The 15,729-nt window shown below is 39.3% G+C and overlaps 1 long non-coding RNA gene across 2 annotated transcripts in view; it reads right to left on the reverse strand.

The window, feature by feature from the left end:
- Positions 1–942: 942 nt before the first annotated feature.
- Positions 943–15,729, reverse strand: part of LOC103350741 (uncharacterized) — a 28,534-nt gene continuing 13,747 nt past the window's right edge. The window contains exon 4 of one of the 2 annotated variants that reach the window (XR_016212378.1): positions 943–1,127. This is a non-coding gene — a long non-coding RNA (uncharacterized LOC103350741). Of the gene's footprint in view, positions 1,128–10,770; positions 10,871–15,729 lie in introns of those variants that run through there. The other variant, XR_007909427.3, reaches the window with a different exon arrangement.

Genomic DNA, 15,729 nt, shown 5'->3' on the forward strand with positions numbered 1-15,729 from the left:
AAAGACAGGATGAGAATAGAGAGGCCATGATTACAAAGGAATGAGGCCCCAAGTGGGCTAGACAGGACAGAGTCATTACTAAAGGACCTAAGAAAGGTGCTCTCTAAGCCACGACTGAGTTTTCTGATTAAGAGGCAAATAGAGACTGACAGAAGGGGCTGGATAATAATCTGGTGGGCTTTAAGGCTTTGTCAGTTATGAGGCCCAGACCTATCTCTTCACATGGGGTGCATCCTAAGGGAGGTGTGAACCTCCTTGGGGAAGGCACCCTGTTGACTTCCATTACCCAGCTGACCTGGGAGGAGAGCTGGCCAGGTAAAGGCAGGTGGCATCTCTAACAGGAAATGTACAGTTCTGCTGGCAATGTCACTGACCCTACTTGGCTGTCCCCTCAGCAGCAGTGGTCACCTTGGAAGCTGGGCAGAGTGAAGAGCTTTTCAGCTTAGAGCCAGCAAGATCTGTGGCTCTGACCTGGGCGTCCTTCGACTCCAGGGCAAGAACTACTTATTTTTAAATTTATCATAATCTTTGAATTTTATTATAGTTATTCTAATAAATAATTTTCATAAAATTAACTTAAGGAAATATTTCAGAGGTAATGGGGGAGGGTGGAAAAAGTAACAATTGATTTATTTAGCAAGAAGAATTTAGAAACATAGGATTTCAAGGTTGGAATGGTAAGTTCATCAAGCTCATGTTTGAATTCCCTCTTTAATTATGTAACCTGTGATTCAGTCCCTTTAGTGAGAAGACACTATCATACAAAGCTACTTCTTCTACCTTGAACATGCCTATGAATTCGGCTTCAATAACTTAAAAATTTTTTTCTCATTGTAACTCCTTGCAGAGAGTGACAAAGTAAGGGAAACAAAGCAAGCTTATTTTTAGTAGCAGTAGTACAGTTGGTTGGAAACTTAAAATTAATTGTTCACAAGTGATTTAAGAATAAGAACTATTTAATTTTTTTAAAATTAGAAACACCCATGGGAGACCAGGAAAAGCACCTGGCTCCTGGCTCCTGCCAGGATCAGCGCGGTGCGCCGGCTGCAGCGGCGGCCATTGGAGGGTGAACCAACGGCAAAAGGAAGACCTTTCTCTCTCTGTCTCTCTCTCACTGTCCACTCTGCCTGTCAAAAAAAAAAAAAAAAAAAAAAAAAAATTAGAAACAAAAATTTAATGGATGATAAAAATAAATGTAATATTAAAATAAAAATTTCTTTAAATTAATGACAATTTTCAACTATTATAGTGATCTTAGGATCCATGTGCATTATAGAGAAATCCATCAATTAGGTCAACTTTTTTGAGGGTTTTTGTTGGGGATGATGAGAAAACTTAAAAGATACCTGTTTTATGGAGCTTACATTTTTCTTGAAAAGATAATATAAAAATAAAGGAAATAGTTGAAAATATGAGAACACCAATGATGTGGATTCATGAAAGATTAAAAATAATGACTTAGGGCTTGGGGAGAAAGAGAATATGAGGCAGTGAGTGAATCTATGCACTGGTGTAGAGACTGTGGGAAACGAGCTGGGCCTTCAAGGATGTTGTGATTCGGAGACTGATAAGAGGCCATGTGAATGAGGATGAGGAGCTCATTTCAGGCTGAAGGGCAGAGAGGACGAGGTCATGACCATTGCTACTTGATATACAGAAAGCAGGCGTGTGCCAGGAGGCAAGTGGAATAAACTGCAGGAGAATAGGTTGATGTGGTAGAAATGGGCCAGCTGGTAGAAGGTAAGGTGAAGGAAGTCATGGTTTATCTTGCCAGGATTTGGAAGTGTGTTAGTCCATTTCCTATTGCTGTAGCAGAATACCTGAAGCTAGGTAACTTATAAAGAAAAGAGTGTTTTTAGCACACAATTTGGAGAATTCTAAGATACAATATTTCTTCATGCGCTAAGTGGTATTTTTGTTTCCTTCTGTTCAGTTTTATTAAAAATTAAACTTTTTTATCTACTGAAGTGATTTTATGAACTTTGCATGGGTTGTTATCCCTAACTTGTTTTTAGGAGTCTAATTTAAAGGATGCCAGAAAGTTATCCTTCTCCAAGACCTTCTATTGATGATGCATTTTCAGCATTGGAAATGGAGATTGCAGTACCCTGTTAAATCAAATTTCTTTGCCAAAGGGTCAATTTTTCAACCTTTTACCTTAAAGTAAGTGATTTATTGTCTTTTTGGAAAGCAAGTTGTATCAGTGGGCAGAGTAGAGAAAACATATGATATTTGTCTTCCTTTTTAAAGGTTTATTTATTTATTTGAAAGAGTTACACAGAGAGAAAGAGAAGCAGAGAGAGAGGGAGAGATCTTCCATCCACGGGTTTACTCCCCACTTGGTCACAATAGCCAGAGCTGTGCTGATTTGAAGCCAGGAGCCAGGAGCTTGTGGGTCTCCCATGTGGGTGCAGGGGCCCAAGCACTTGGGCCATCGTGTACTACTTTCTGAAGCCATTGCAGAGAGCTGGATGGGAAGTGGAGCAGCCAGGTCTCCAACTGGCACCCATATGGGATACCGGCACTGCAGGTGGCAGCTTTACCTGCTACGCCACAGCGAGCCCCGATATTTGTCTGAGACTGACTTATTTCACTAAGCATATGTTTCCAGTTGCATCAATTTTGTTGCAAAAGACAGGATTTCATTCTTTTTATGGTTGAGTAGTATTCCATAGTATACACATACCATATTTTCTTTATCCAATCATCAGTTGATGGACTTCTGGGTTGATTCCGTATCTTAGCTATTGTGTGTGTATATATGTGTGTGTGTGTGTGTGTGTGTGTGTATATTATTTGACAGGCAGAGTTAGACAGTGAGAGAGACAGAGAGAAAGGTCTTCCTTCCATTGGTTCACTCCCAAAATGGCCACTACAGCTGGCGTGCTGTGCCAATCCGAAGCCAGGAGCCAGGTGCTTCCTCCTGGTCTCTCAAGCGGGTGCAGGGCCCAAGCACTTGGGCCATCCTCCACTGCTTTCCTGGGCCACAGCAGAGAGCTGGACTGGAAGAGGAGCACCTGGGACTAGAACCCAGTGCCCATATGGGATGCCGGTGCTGCAGGTGGAGGATTAACCAAGTGAGCCATGGGTGCTGGCCTGAACTATTGTATATGGAGTTGCAATATGCTGATTTCATTTCATTTGGGTAAATTCTCAGGAGTGGCATGGCTGGGTCATATGGAAGATCTGTTTTCAGATCTGTGAGGACTCTCCTATACTGTCTTCCATAATGGTTATACTAGCTTACATTCTCATGAACAATTGACTAGGATACTTTTATGCACATTATTGTTTTTGGATTTTTGGATGATAGCCATTCTAATTGGGGTGAGGTTTTTATTTGCATATTGAGGTTTTAATTTGCATTTCTCTGATGGCTACTGAACTTGCACATTTTTGTCATGAATCTGTTGGCTGTTTGTCTTTCATTCTTTGAAAATTGCCTGTTTGTGTCCTTTGCCCTTTTCTTAACTGGATTGTTTGTTTTGTTGCTTAGTTTCTTGAGCTCTTCATAGATCCTGATTATTAATCCTTTGTCAGTTGCATAGTTTACGAATATTTTCTCTCATTATGTCAGTTGCTTCTTACCTTTGTTGAGTGTTTCTTTTGCAGTCTAGAAGTTTCTCAGCTTGATGTAATCCCATTTACCCATTTTTGTCTTTATTGTCTGTGCTTCTGGGGTCTTTCCCAAGTAGTTTTTACCTATGCCAATGTTTTGTAGAGTTTCCCCAATGTTCTCCTTTAGTAATTTCATGGTATCAGGTTGTAGATTTAGATCCTTGATCCATTTTGATTGAATTTTTGTGTAAGGTGTAAGGTAGGGGTCTTGTTTAATACTTTGTATGTAGATCCAATTTTCAGACACCATTTACTGAAGAGACTCCTTTCTCCAGGAATTGATTTTTAACTCATTTGTCAAATATTAGTTGGTTGTAGACATGTGGGCTAATTTCTGGGTTTTCTATTCTGTCTGTTGGTCTACATGTCTATTTTTGTGCCAGTAGCAGAATGTTTTGATTATAAATGCCCTGAGTATGTCTTGAAGTCTGGTATTGAGATGCCTCCAGTTTTGTTTTTATTTAAAATTGCTTAGTTGTTCAGGGTCTCTTTTGTTTCTGCATGAATTTTAGCATTGTTTTTCCTAGATCTGAGAAGAATGTTGTTGGTATTTTGATTGAGATTGCATTGAATCTGTAAATTGCTTTGGGTAGTGTGGATATTTTGATGATATTAATTTTCAACCCATGTACATGGAAGATTTTTCCACTTTTTGGTGTATTTTTCTATTTCTTTCTTTAATGTTTTATAATTTTCATTGTAGAGATCTTTCACTTCATTGGTTAAATTTATTCCAAGATATTTAAGTTTTTTTTGGTAGCTATTGTGAATGGGACTGATCTTGCAAGTTCATTTCTAGCCATGGCATTTTCTGTGTATATAAAGGTTATTGATTTTTGTGTGTTTAATTTAAATCCTGCAGCTTTACCAAACTCTTTTATGAGTTCCAAGAATCTCTTAGTGTAGTCTTTTAGTTGCCCTGTGTACAGAATCGTGTCACCTGCAAACAAGGATAATTTGACTTCCTCCTTTCCAATTTGTATTCCTTTGATTTCTTCTTCTTGCCTAATGGCTCTAGATTAAACTTCCAGAGCTATATTGAATAGCAAAGGTGAAACTAGGCATCCTTGTCTGATTTTCTGAATTCATCTTTTGCTTTTGGTTTGTCATATATCGCCTTGATTGTGTTGAGGAACATTCCTTTTTAAAAATATTTATTTATTTATTTGAAAGGCAGAGTTACAGAGAGGTAGAAGCAGAGATAGAGAAAGGTCTTCTAGCCACTGGATCACTCTTCGAATGACCACAATGGCCAAAGCTGAGCTGATCTGAAGCCAGAAGCCAGGAGACAGGAGCTTCTTCCAGGTCTCCCATGTGGGTTCAGGGGCCTAAGGACTTGGGCTATTTTGTACTGCTTTCCCAGGCCATAGCAGAGAGCTGGATCAGAAGAGGAGCAGCTGGGACTTGAACTGGCACTCATATGGGATGATGACACTACAGGCAGTGACTCTATCCATTACGCCACTTTGCCAGCCTGGAACACTCTTTCTATATCCAATTTGCCTAAGATTTTTATCAGGAAAAGATATTATTTTTTTTATCAAATACATTTTCTGCATCTATTGAAATAATCATATGGTTTTTATATTTCCATTTGTTAATCTGATGTATCATATTTATTGATTTGCATATGTTGAACCATCCCTGCATACCAGGGATAAATCTCACTTGGTCTGGGTGAATGAACTTTCTGATGTGTTGTTTGATTTGATTGGCTAGTATTTTGTTGAGGATTTTTACATCTGTGTTCATCAGAGATATTGGCCTATAGTTCTCTTTCTTTGTTGTATCTTTTTCTAGTTTTGGAATTAAAATAATACTGGCATCACTGAAGGAGACTGGGAGGATTCCATCCCTTTCAATTATTATAAATAGTTCTATAAGAATTAGAATTATTTCTTCTTTAAAAGTCTGGTAGACCTCAGCAGTGACATCATCTTGTCCTGGGTTTTACTTTTTGGGAGGCTCTTTATTACTGACTTAGTTTCCATCTTGGTTATTGGTCTATGTAATTTTCTATGTCATCATGATCTCAATTTTGGTAGGTTGTATGTGTCCAGGAATCTATCCATTTCTTCTAAATTTTCCAATTTCTTGGCATATAGGTGTTTGTAGTAATTCTTGATGATTCTTTTTGTTTCTGTGGTATCCATTGATATATCTCCTTTTTCATCTCTGATTTTATTGATTGGGGTCTTCTCTCTCTTTTTGTTGTTTAGTTGCACCAGTGGTATATCTATTTTATTTATTTTTTCTAAAAGCTAGCTCTTCACTGATCCTTTTTTGTTTCAATTTTGTTTACTTCTGCTCTAATTTTAATTATTTCTTTCCTTCTAGTAATTTTGAGTTTGATTTGTTATTGCTTTTTTAGGTCCTTGAGATGCATTGATAGCTCATTTATTTGGTGCATTTCCAATTTCTTGATGGAGGCACTAATTGCTATAAACTTCCCTCTTAACACTGCTTTTGCTGTTTCTCCTAAGTTTTGATATGTTGTGTTGTCATCTTCATTTATTTCCAGAAACTTTTGGATTTTCATTTTGATATCTTCAGCAACTCACTGTTTATTCAAGAGTGTGTTGTTCAGTCTCCATGTATTTGCATATTTCCTAGAGTTTAAGTTATTAATTTTAAGATTCATTCCACTGTGGTCAGAAAATATACATAGTATATTTTTTTCAACTTTTATTTAATAAATATAAATTTCCAAAGTACAACTTTTGGATTATAGCGGCTTTTCCCCCCATAACCTCCCTCCTACCCTCAACCATCCCATCTCCCACTCCCTCTCCCATCCCATTCTTCATCACAATTCATTTTCAATTATCTTTATATACAGAAGATCAACTTTTTATATAATAAGTAAAGATTTCAACAGACTGCACTCATGAAGACACACAAAGTATAGAGTACTGTTTGAGTAGTAGTTTTACCGTTAATTCACATAGTACAAGACATTAAGGACAGAGATCCTACATGGGGAGTAGCATAGTATGTTTTTATTTATTTATTTATTGAATTTTTTGAGACTTGCTTTATGGCCTAGCATATGGTCTATCCTAGAGAAAGTTCCATCACTGATGAAAAGACTGTGTATTCCAAAATTGTGGGATGAAATGTTCTGTAGATATCAATTAAGTCCATTTGGTCCATAGTGTAGATTAGCTCTGTTGTTTCTTTGTTGATTTTCTGTTTAGTTGTTTTGTCCATTGATGAAAGTGGGGGGTTAAAGTCTTCCATTATTATTGTATTGGAGTCCATGTCTCCCTTTAGATCTGCTAGCATTTGTTTTAAAAAGCCAGGCACCTTGACATTAGGTTCACATACATTTATGATAGTCACATCTTCCTGTTGATTTGATCCCTTAATCATTTAACAGTTTTTGTGTTAAACTCTATTTTGTCTGATATTAGGATGGCTACACCTGGCCTTTTTTGCTTTTCAATAGCATGGAATATCTCTTTTTATCCTTTCACTTTCAGTTTGTGTGTATCTTTGTTGGTGATATGTGTTTCTTATAGGCAGGAAATAGATGGGTCTTATTTTTAATACATTCACCCAGTCTGTATCCTTTAATTAGAGAATTTAGATAATTTACATTTAAGGTTATTATTGATAAGTCACAACTTGGTCCTACCATTTTTCCATAAATATTCCTATTGTTTGCTTTGGATTTCCTTTGTACTTTGACTAGGAGATTTTCTGCCTTCACACTCTTTCATAATGATGATGATCATTCTCAGTTTCTATGTGTAGCAAATCCGTAAGAATCATTTATACCTTGGCAACTCATGACGAGAGTCTAGGGTGCCGGCGCCGCAGCTCACTAGGCTAATCCTCCGCCTTGTGGCGCCGGCACACCGGGTTCTAGTCCCGGTCGGGGTGCCAGATTCTGTCCCATTGCCCCTCTTCCAGGCCAGCCCTCTGCTGTGGCCAGGGAGTGCAGTGGAGGATGGCCCAAGTCCTTGGGCCCTGCACCCCATGGGAGACCAGGATAAGTACCTGGATCCTGCCATCAGATCAGTGCGGTGCGTGGGCTGCAGCACGCCGGCCGCGGTGGCCATTGGAGGGTGAACCAACGGCAAAGGAAGACCTTTCTCTCTGTCTCTCTGTCTCTCACTGTCCACTCTGCCTGTCAAAAAAAAAAAAAAAAAAGAGTCTGGGGTGATTACTGACGCCATAAACAAGAGTGTCAATTTGTTAAGTCAACAACAGGAGTCACTGTGCACTTACTCCTCATGTAGGATCTCTGTCCTTAATGTACTGTACATTGTGAATTAATGCTATAACTAGTACCCTTTGTGTTTCTGTGTGGGTGCAAACTGTTGAAATCTTAACTTAATATATACTAAATTGATCTTCTGTATATAAAGAGAATTGAAAATGAATCTTGATGTGAATGGAAGGGGAGAGGGAGTGGGAGAGGGGAGGGTTGTGGGTGGGAGGGAAGTTATGGGGGGGAGCCACTGTAATCCATAAGCTGTACTTTGGAAATTTATATTCATTAAATAAAAGTTTAAAAAAAGGTCTTTAAAACAAAAACAACAACAACAAAAAGAATCATTTATAAGGCTAGACAAGTGGTTACAAATTCTTTCAGTTTATATTTGTTTTGGGAGGTCTTTATTTCACCTTCATTTATAAATGAGAGCTTTGCTGGGTACTGTATTCTGAGTTGACAGTTTCTTTTTTAAGATTTTGGCTATGTCTCTCCATTCTTTCCTACACTTTATACTTTCTGATTAGAAATCAACTGTTAGCCAAATTGGAGATTCTTTAAATGTAATCTGGCATTTTTCTTGTGCACATATTATAGTCTTTTCTTTATGTGTTACTGTTGAACATTTGACTACAATGTGTCAGATCTTTTCTGATCATGTCTATTAGGAGTTCTATGTGTTTCCTGTATTTGGATGTCCCTTTCTTTCTCCAAATTAGAGAAGTTTTCTGCAACTATTTCACCAAATATGCCTTCTAATCCATTCTCTTTCCATGAGTTTAGGAATTCCTAAGACATGTATGTTTGGTCATTTGATGGTATCCCATAAATCTTGAACATTAGTTTCAGTTTTTTCTAATTATTTCTTCTCCTCCTCCTGCTGCTGCTGCTGCTGCTGCGATATTTCCAAGGATTTGTCTTCTGGTTTTAATTCTTTCTTCTGCCTTAATAACTCTGTTGTTGAGAATTTCCACTGAATTTTCTATTTGACATATTTGAATTCTTAATTTCTAATATTTCAGTTGATTTCTCTTTCATATATCTATCTCTCAGCAAGCTCTTTCATCCATATATTGTACAGATTTCTTTATTTTATGCATTTATTTATCTGCATTTCTGAGTAATCCTATGATCACTCTTTTGAATTCATCTTCAGGCATTTTTGTCAATCTCTTTGTCTTCACAATCTATTATTGGAGTGTTGTATTCCTTTGGGGGAGTCATATTGTTTTTTTTGTTTCTTATATTTCTGCTTTTATTTTTAGGCATTTGTGGAAACATTTGTTGGTTTTCTCCTCTTGTGGCTTTTATCTTTGAACTGTGCCTCTGTGGCTTAGTGGAGTGGTGACTCCTTCAGTGCATATCTAGAAACAAATGCTAAGTGGGGTCAGGGGTCAGTACTCAAGGGTGGGGTGAGAGTTCAGGGTGACACCAAAGGTGGGCATAGTAGATCTCTTCTATTGTCAGCAGTAGGGAGATCATATCCCTACTGATCATATCTGCTGTTGTAATCACAACCTTGCCTCCTCCCTTCCAAGGTGATCATTGCTCTCGGGTTAGCCCATGGTGGTTACACACCCCCCCCCATCCACACAGGCGCATGAAGTGCACAAAGGATCTGTGCAGTCCTCAGTGTGAGCACAGAATCCTCTGTAGTGATCCACCCCAGGCAATCTGGAGCTCTGAGCCTCTGAGACCAGACACAGTGCTTGCCCAGGGACCCAGCTACACCCCACACGCTATCATACAGTCACAGAATTCCCCACAGTCATAGCACACAAGGCTCCCATAGTCACAGGGTGCAGGGGATCCACTCTCAGCCCCTTGTACTTCCCCTGTGCATGGAGAGAGCAGAGGCACTCTGAGAGTCAGCTGCCTGTGGGTACTCCGGCTTGGCAATTTGAGCCCTGGAGTTTATGATAGGGTAGGGGGACAGGAGCACCTCGTAGACCTACATGGGTGCCCAGCCCCTTGCCAACCCTCCCAGTCAGACTCAAAGTCATAGAGAAATGCAGATTTTTCCCTCTGATAAAATCCCCTAGTCATGCATGCTAGAGCTGCTGCAGCATTCATTGGTGTTAAGATGGCACTTTCTCCCTGCTTGTCACAAGGCACCCTTGTTGGGGAGATGAGGAGAAAGAAATGTGCTTTTCCTTCACAGAATTTAGTTGGTACTCTGACCCTTTCTAGGGCTCTAAGCTGGACTCATTATCAGTGTGGTTCAAAAGGTTCTCCTTCAGACACTAGCATCAGCAACAAGGGCTACCACAGTCTGCTCTCACATTGCTTTCAGAAGCTGGCTTCTGCAGCTCCTGGCTGTCGGAGTCACGGGTTGGTTGGTTTCCCTCTTGCTGCTGTGTGTTTGTATTGCCCATGATGCTCCACGGTGTATTTTTTTTTTCTGTAGAATTTCCATTGCAAATCTCTCTCCAACTCTCCCCTGTGAATGTACTTCCTCTGCTTTTCTTCTGTTATCTTTACAGGTAAATCTTGTACACCAAGTATATGATGGAGCCAGCATTGTGGCACAATGGGTTAAGCAGCTTCCTGCAAGGCCAGCATTTTATATGAATGGCAGTTTGAGTCCTGACTACTCCACTTCTGATCCAGCTCCCTGCTAATGTGCCTGGATAAGCAGCAGAAGATGACCATGTACTTGGGCATCTGCCACTCACATGGGAGACCCGGATAGAGTTTCAGGCTCCTGGCTTCAGCCTGGGCTAGCCCTGGGTTGTTGTGGCCATTTGGGGAGTGAAACAATGGTTGGAAGATCTTTCTCTTGCTCTCTAAGTCTGCTTTCTAAATAGATAGATAGATAGAGAAGTAAATAAATAAATAAGTAAAATAATTGACTTACTGATTTTATTGTTCAGACCAGATCTTAGTAGTTTATTATCTGAGTGAAGACAAACAACTCTGGAAAGAAGGTTAAACCAGGATTGGCAAACAGGGCAGAAAGGCACCACTGGTTAACCAGATGGAGAAGGTATTCACCAGTACAGCTTGAAGATGTAGAACAGGACATGGAGTGTTCTGGAATTACAAGGAATGGGAAATTAGGGAGAAGGTGGTTTAACTCTTCCACTTCGAATTTGTCAATGTGACAGGAAGAAGGTGACTCTGGTCATTAGATTAGACAAGTTCCCTAGTTTGAGTCCTCTGTCTTTTATTGCCAAGACTCAACTCTTTTAGAATAACCCATCCAAACAAACGAATGGATAATTAGGAAAAGTAGTTAGATGGTGTTGTGAGGAGAATAGGCCAGTCAGAAGTTAATGTGCTAGAAGGTCTGTAGATTGGGAAGAAAATCACTTTGGAAAAGGGGCTTAGGGCAAGTGCCAAAGTGTGTCTGTGTAAAGAGAGGTTTTCTAACTCACTGGGAGAGTCCTAGGTAGTTCACATTGCCAGCTTTTTTGCTGTGTAGTGTGTGCTCTGCAGCTTCTTGGCTATGGTTGGGCTAAGGACTCTCATGAACCCTGCAGAGCTGTTTTGTACCAGCCACTTTGTGGAATGTAGAATATGGTGGTTTCATTGTCAGCTCTGAGGTGTGAACTAGCACAAACTGCAGCCAGTGAATTAAGTCAGATAATTGAAAAGAGCACAACAGATGCATTAAATTTTATCATGGCCCTGACCTCCGTTACCAGTTGTGTAAGATTTCTTTTCCCTCGAAACACTAATACCCTTAGAAGAAAGATCAATGTTCTCTTATTTAATAAAAGAGGCATTAAACTGATACATTTGTAACTTTATCCTCAAAATTTATACTTACAAGTTTCCCTTGAATTCTAATATATTTTGCAGAAATGGAATAATCAGGTAAACTCAATCATTTACTCTTCCTCAACTTACAGAGGAGTCAGAATACAGGATGTGACCCTGTTGCTTACTTCTCAGAATAACAGCTGCCCACATGCCTGAGGAGAAGCCTAAGGCATTGTTCAAAGTCTTCATTTCTAATAGTCTGTTCTGAGAGTTTGAGAGGTAGCATGTGGACCTGAACTTACCTGCCTGAGAACCCTTTAAGAGATTTTGCTGTTCAAGCCTTGGCTTACTTATTCCCGAAGTACTTACTTCCCTTTACACAGTTGGATAGATCAGGAATCTTCCCTGAATATTGTATACCAAGGAAAACTCTGCTATTCCAGGTAGTCATGTACAAAACCCACATTGTCAGATGTGTTTCAGTACAAATGGCTCTTAATTCCTACTTTCTCTCAGAGACAAGTACATTCAAAGCCAGACCTGTCGATTCTGCCTGGGACAGGGAGGAGCACCTACCAGAAGCAATGGACCACAGTTCTAACCCTGCAAGTACCATGCTGCTTCTTCTTGAGGAACAGTGAATACCGACTTGGGATATTGGATGGGTGACACTTGCCTCCTCTGGCAGGAACCCATCACCACTTCATTGATTATGCATAATGACCCACATGCTAAAGGTCTCGTCAGGGTACCTGCTCAGTGAACACACACTCCTAGCGCCATCTAACAGGAACTGGTATGAGAATTTTAGGAAAAGAATTGAGTGATTGCCTTGGAACAATAACTCATGGTCTACACAAAGTTAACATTTGCACATTTCATATGACTTCAGAGCTAGGATAAATGACAAGATCTACATGAAACGTGCAAGCAGGCAACTGCTGTGAGGGCCCAAGACCTTTTGATTTTACCCATCTGACTCTATCCTCTGGAAGGTCAGGCTGAAGAATCTTGACTTTCACATCCATGCACTGTAGTTGACTAAACTCTGGGCTGGTATCCCAGCCTGTGTGCTATAGATGTCAGGTGATGTGTTCATAAGGGAACCATGAAATGAAAAAAAATCGCAAAATGGAGTAAGTTTTTCATAAGGCCAAATTTCCTAAATTTGGAGAAATTTCCTTATTTTCAAATATATGCTTATATTTTAGTGATTTGATTGTCTTTTCTTTATAAAGAATATGGAGAGTATGTCTAGGTCTACACAAAGGTTCTTCAAAAATTCTTGGGAAATGGAATTAAAAGACAAATTTATTTTGGTACAAATCATTTGGAAACCCATGTATTATGCAGGATCTTCAAAAAGTACATGGAAAATGTTTATTTTTTTAAAAAATGCATGAATTTCTTTTTTTTACACCAAAATAGAATTATCTTAGAATCCATTTTCCCACAAAGTTTATGAAGTCCCCATGTGCACACATATGTATGTTGAACAGGCTTACTTGGCAAAGGAAAAGTGGGAAACTGTCTTCTTTTGCACTTTTGAGAATTCTCATTGCTTCTGAAGTTCCCAGATCTGGAAACCACTATTTGTAGTTTTGAGTCCCATGCCAGTGGAAGATCAAAACAAGAGAGTGAGTTCATCTTAGCCCATTTCTCCCCCAAATCAACACATTTTTCTTTTAGAGGAATTTCTGGTTGACAGAAAAGTGCGTGGAAGGCACAGAAGGTTTCCACAAACCTTGCTAGCCCTTTCCTGCAGGATTTCCCCTGTTATCAACTTCTCCCACTTGTGTGATTTTTTTTTACAGCTTGTTATCATTTAAATAGTAGTAATTATTTAAATACTAGTAATTAATTTAAAATTAATTAACTAGAGAAAGAGAGAGATCAATCCCATCCTGGTTCAATCCCCAAATGCCCACAATGGCCAGGGAATAATGAGGGTGGCAGAAATCCAGGTACTGTAGCCATTACTGCTTCCTCCCAGGGTCTACATTGGCAGGAAGCTTGAATCTGCAGCCAAGGCATGTATTAGAACCCAGGTACTCTGACGTGGAATACAGGTATCTTAACAGGCATCTTAAGCACTAGGTCAAATACCTGCCCTCATGTTGTCAAAATTTTAAATTAAAATTTAAAAAGAAAAAATGAATTATTTTAAGAGGCAGAGAGAGTGTGTGAGAGAAACTCTCATTTATTGGTTCACTTTCCAAATGCCTCCAAGGCTAGGACTGAGTTATGGCCAGAGCCAGGAGCCAGGAGCAGAACCCAGGTTTCCTACAGGGGTGACAGGAACCCAATTACTAGAGCACCCACTGTTACCTTCAGAGATCTGTGTGGGTGGGAGGCCAGCCACTGGATTGAACCAGTCAGGACCTGGGGCTGGGGATCAATTCCAGGTACTTTTGGCTGTGGATCCTGGTGTCTTAACCACTAGGCTACATGCTAGCTCCTTGAAATTTTTTCTTTTAATTTTTTTTTTTTGATAATATGATATTTAATAATGACATAGTGACTAATTTGATAAATGTCTTGAAAATGAGCTTTTTACATTACTTCATTCTACTCCTACTAAAAATGGGAATCCTAGAAAGTCCAGGATTTTAACCTGTTTTGTTCATCAATGATCTCAATACACAGAGGAATATCTGAAATATTTTCTGAGTAAATGAAAGAATTTTATTTTTGAATTTTGCATCATCTCATTAGCTACTCCTTAGAATCAAATCAGAACCTGTTTATGGTAAAAGTTATTGCCTGCTAAATTGAAGATCAAAATAATCGCATAGTCTTAGATACAATGTTTTTAAGGAACCAATTACCATAGTGGCTTTTTCATATAGCCAGTGATGACAATATCTACCAGTTCATCATCAGCAGGATTTGTAACGTGAGAGTTTCTTGGTGATAGGGCAGCATTGTTCCTGCTCTGCCCCTTTGCTTGACAACAATGGCACACTGTTGCTAAGGAGTTGGTGAGGATTAAGTATTTTCTCCAACAAAGCAACATCATCTAAGCAGGGACCACCTCCAACTTGGGGGCAGCAATGCTCAGTGATGGGGCTCAGGCAGCCTGTGCTTTCCTGACCACTTGGAGGCTCCCTGGGTGAGACCGTCTTACAGAGTGTGCTTGTGAGGTTCTTCAGGGCCATGCCTTACCCTCCCCATTTTCCTGTAGATTGTCTAGGAGTCCACCTCTTCACTCTCTCTGGCCTGGAATCCCCACATATCTGCTCAAGTGCTGACATTTGTTTTTGTGTAATAAGGTGGGAGGGTGGGGAGTGGCAGTGATAACCTGCTATTTAGATGGATGATAGCAGGGAGGGCAGTTCGCCGGGGAATTCCAGTAAGAATCTTCAGTTCAGCAGGAAGCAGCTCCTTGGGCAGACTCAGGAGGCTTCGAATTGTAGAGCAAGGACGAGGGTGGGGGTGGGAGGAGGAGGGACAGTTGTTGGATTGAGAAATCAAGGAGTCAGAGGCCTGGAACAGGTTTGATTTGCTTCTCAGCCTTCCTGAAATCTATCCCTTGTTGTGCCTTTGGGTGAGGTCAAAAATTAAAGGCATCTCATTAAAAAGTTATTTAAGATATTCACTGACTTATGGCATTTACTTAAATTCTCCATTTGAAAATTTTTGCTTTGGTTATGAACTCTTAAAATTGCTTTCTAAGTAATGGATTTAAAAATCTGAGTAAGTGTGTATCCATGGTTGTAGAGGTAATGGTAACCAAGGTTTTTGAAGGTAGCATTTTTGACTACATTTTATAGACTTTCATTTGTTAGCCTTGCTTCTATTTTGCTTCAGCTCTTTCTATATTGTTTGAAAACTTATTTGCTGGCTTTTTGGTATTGAAAATATTTAGTAATATTATTCCATAATTTTCTTTTATTCATTAACCCATTTATTCTGCCAATATTTATTGAATATATGAAATAAATGAAATACTTTAAACCAATGAGAAATAGAAAGCTTTAAAACTTATAATTGAGTGGATAGCTTAAACAAATTTAAGTAGATAATGAAAATGAAGCGCAATACATTTTAAGACACAGAAGGGACACCTAACCAAAAATAAACAGCAGAGAAAATCTTCAAGACTAAATGTGATGTAAATTAGGTACAATAACATAAATGGAAGAGTTGTTGAGTAGAGAAGGTCATAAGAGAAGGGAGCTGCATGT

The sequence above is a fragment of the Oryctolagus cuniculus genome, chromosome 8 (assembly GCF_051225735.1).
Source record: "Oryctolagus cuniculus isolate XC-2025 breed Fujian yellow rabbit chromosome 8, ASM5122573v1, whole genome shotgun sequence".
NCBI classification, from domain to species: domain Eukaryota; kingdom Metazoa; phylum Chordata; class Mammalia; order Lagomorpha; family Leporidae; genus Oryctolagus; species Oryctolagus cuniculus.